The following is a 3,807-nucleotide window of genomic DNA, read 5'->3' as shown; positions in this document are numbered from 1 at the left end:
GACCCAGTCCTCTCCAGACCCAGTCCTCCTCAGACCCAGTCCTCCCCAGACCCAGTCCTCCTCAGACCCAGTCCTCCTCAGACCCAGTCCTCCCCAGACCCAGTCCTCCCCAGACCCAGTCCTCCTCAGACCCAGTCCTCCCCAGACCCAGTCCTCCTCAGACCCAGTCCTCCCCAGCTCCAGACCCAGTCCTCCCCAGACCCAGACCCTGTCATAGTTCTCCCTTCCCAGTCCCACTTTTCCAGCTCCGGTCCCACTTCAACAAAGTTAATTTCTTTCTCTTCTTTCTTTCTTTCTTTCTTTCTTTCTTTCTTTCTTTCTTTCTTTCTTTCTTTCTTTCTTTCTTTCTTTCTTTCTTTCTTTCTTTCTTTCTTTCTTTCTTTCTTTCTTTCTTTCTTTCTTTCCATCTGTCTATCTATCTACCTATCCATCATATCTGTTTGTCTATCTATCTATCTATCTATCTATCTATCTATCTACCTGCACACGCCCTACGCTGAAATCTCATTGTTGATTGATGCGTGAGCCGAGATGATGATGGTGATGATGATGGAGATGATGATGATGATGATGGCTGCTGAGCTGACACGCTGTAGCCTATCAGTTCCAGTTCCAGAAACAGTGCTGTTGTGACTGAAAACGCACAGGCCTGAAAGACTCATCTTAGTGCTCATCAAAAACTAGGACGGTTTCCGATTTGGGTGAATCATTTCCACTTCCAGTTGAAATCTTGCCTCGAAGGAAGGAAACGCAGGGATGAAAAAGAAGACTGAAAATGGATGCCATGGTGTTCTCACACCAGAGCCTGCTTGACTCCAGGCGGCGTGGAGAGTTCTTGAGTTGCCAGACAGAGATGTGGCATACTGGTGTGTTGAAACTCATCACTACAGAGACACAAAAACCCTTTAGGCAGTTGCAGCTGTTCTGCGCCAGCGAAGCACGACAGAAAGGCCCCCTGCTCTGCTGCTGCTGTTAACCTCGAGGGTTGAGAGAAGAAGGTGCGGCCCAAGAGCTGCGATCCGTGCCTGGAGCTCTTTAGGCGTGGCGTCTCAATTGAACGGAAGAGAGAGTTGAGAGAGTAACCGAGCAGTTTGTCATCGCAAACAGCGAGCGGAGAAAGAACACGGCATCTCACGCGGCTATGACCTTTCCTAGCGATTAGTTCCGTTCGCCTTCAGGCGCCGGCGAGCCGAGGCAGGCACGCGCCGCTGTCCGAGCTATACAGTGGACCTACACGCCACTGCGCGAGCTACAGCGCAGCACACAGGCCAGTAATGAACTGATTCCTCTGTCGTCTGATCTGTAATAATAGCTCGTTAGCGGGATGCGGACAGACTCCGCTGACGCCTGACTGGATAACAAACTGCCCAATGTGGTGGGTTGTTGATTGAAGCTCGGTAGGAAAGCTCAGTGAAATGCAGAATGTCGACATGATGGGAAATTATTAAAGCGGGAACGTGTCCCCCGGCCTTGAACCGCTGCGACATTTGCTGAGACTGATGCCGCATCAGAGGGGACCCTGGATTTGAAATTTGCCAGGTGAAACGTGGTTTAACACACCCCAGCGTTCCCCGGACAACAGGATTTCAACACGCACGCCCCGTTGGAAAACAAACGCAAACATTTGGGGTGACGAATGCAATTTGTCAACTCAAATATAAGGTTTGCTGACGACGAGCTATTCTTCTCCCAGATTAAAGCTGAGCACATAGCCTACGTCAGTTCGACCCCCGCATTCTTATCACCGCGGAGTTCCGCAATCACCCGACGGGCCGTTGCTATCTCCGGGCTAACCGTCTGGTCCTGGGGCTTCCAGTTCGGTCTGACCCACCACTTCTGGCCTCTGTGAAACCGCTACTATGCCATCTGAAGCACAGGGACTGACTCATATGGTGCCAAAGGGGGGCTGCACCCAGCTCTTAACAGGAGGTCTGCAGCTCTGGCAGACAGATTTGGGCCTCCACTGGCCAGTGGATGACCAGAGGCCTTGGGAAACTGGCTGGTCGTTTGACGAACTCTCACCCTTGTGCTCTAGTAGGCCTAGTGACCAGGGCCCTTTTCCCCATCACATTGAAAATAACTAGTAGGCTACAGGCAGGCAAATAGGCTACAGGCAGGCAAATGATCAGAACTCTCAGTTGTCCATTTCAGCCTTGATGGGTTCCTTTCCCCCACTGAAAATGCAGGCTTTTGTTAGCCTACACCCCCCAAACCTTTATTAACTAAACAGTGGGACTTGTTGGGGGAATACATAATGCACAATTTAAATTAATAATTGTAGGCTACTGTATACAAGGCTGCTTATGTCTCGCAACGGGATGTGACGGATCGCATGTCCTTTATCATAATAATATGCACTGTGATTCGTGGATCGGTTGGATGCAGATGTTTGGGGTACTGGCGTCAGAGCGGAGGACAGTCAGAGCCGACAGCTACCCGGGGGGTGTTTCCGATCGATGTTGAAACCCTGTGAAGGAATCCTGCTTTAACCCCATCATCTTGACACGACGACGCACGGCGGCAAGGTTATTACCGCAACGCGGAGGAGCAGCCGGGCTTGGCGGGGAGGCGTGCGGAAAAATGGATGTGGACATGCTTGGCATTCAACCCACCCTGAGCCCTGATGGACGTGTCGCATCAGATGAACACCGAATATAGGGCGTACACATTCCATGAGTGCACTGAATGAAGGCTACAGCACAGACGATGGGGCGATGCTGTCAAACTGTCTTAATCGGTGAAAACATACAAATAAAACGATGATCACAGAACCATCATCTTCCAGGGAAATGCTCCTGGCCTCCACTCAGAGGCTGTCGTGTTCAAACCCCCGTCACCCACAAATGGTCCTAGCAAAGCAGGCAGTTATAAGAGGAGCGCGTGGCACAGATGCAAGCCTGGGGGGTTTAACCTACGTTAGCAAGTGGCAAAGGCATGCTGATGGACTGGAGCTGACAGCGTCTGACCTGCAGTCAAAACTCTCACTTTTCCCAAGGTTGGGACACTAACATGACTTTTAACAACAGACAGCCTGACACAATGTTGATTGGCATAAAAGCTCTGAATAATCTCTGAACAAAAAGCAATAAGAAATGCAACTGTTTATCCAATCTATATCCAAAAGTTGAGGAGCGTCAGTAGGCTACTTTACTGTTTACTGTATTTTGAGTGAAAAGCCCCTTTTGGTAATTTATCTGGCACATACAGATTGGGCAGTTTGGGCGGGGGCTCTTTTTTAAATGATAAAGTTCAAACACAGCCTAGTGCAAAACATAATTTAATACAATATGCCTAAACGTACACAGAACAGGGGTAATCAGTTATACAAATAGGGTTGATATAGTTTTGTATGTCTATCAAGAATACATTTAGTTTGGGTTATGTTGCTTGTACATGTATGTGCATGCTTTGTTTGATTGTACAATGATTTTATGTTTGTATAATTTTATTTTGAGAGGACCCCAGTAAGAGTAGTAATGACTGAGACACTGACTAATGGGGATCCTATATAAACAATAAACAATCTCACTTAGCCTAATTTATAGGCTACTCCATTTCATCCTATGCACAAAGAAGAAAAATGCATACACTTATATCAAACATCAAGTTGTTGGGCTCTTTGTCTATGGGGTTAAATAGAAGCAGGATCAATTGAAAGGTAAGATTGAAATATATTTTACTAAGAATAAAATATGATAAATCCATCCTGCATGTAGTCTAGTAAAACGGGGCGGAGGCTTCGGAGTTGCGTCATGTGTTGAACACATCAGGGGAAGCGGAGAGGAGGAAGAGGTGAATGAAACTATT

The 3,807-nt window shown here is 47.9% G+C and overlaps 1 protein-coding gene across 1 annotated transcript in view; it reads left to right on the top strand.

The window, feature by feature from the left end:
- Positions 1-3,764: 3,764 nt before the first annotated feature.
- LOC311316439 (metalloreductase STEAP3-like) overlaps positions 3,765-3,807 on the top strand; it is an 11,497-nt gene continuing 11,454 nt past the window's right edge. Inside the window, exon 1 of the mRNA XM_084447290.1 lies at positions 3,765-3,807. This exon is cut by the window's right edge and continues 21 nt beyond it. The gene's annotated coding sequence lies outside the window, so the exon portion shown is untranslated.

Source organism: Borostomias antarcticus (genome assembly GCF_949987555.1).
Source record: "Borostomias antarcticus genome assembly, chromosome: 12".
Taxonomy (NCBI): Eukaryota; Metazoa; Chordata; class Actinopteri; order Stomiiformes; family Stomiidae; genus Borostomias; species Borostomias antarcticus.
This window is presented reverse-complemented; position numbering and strand designations above follow the sequence as displayed.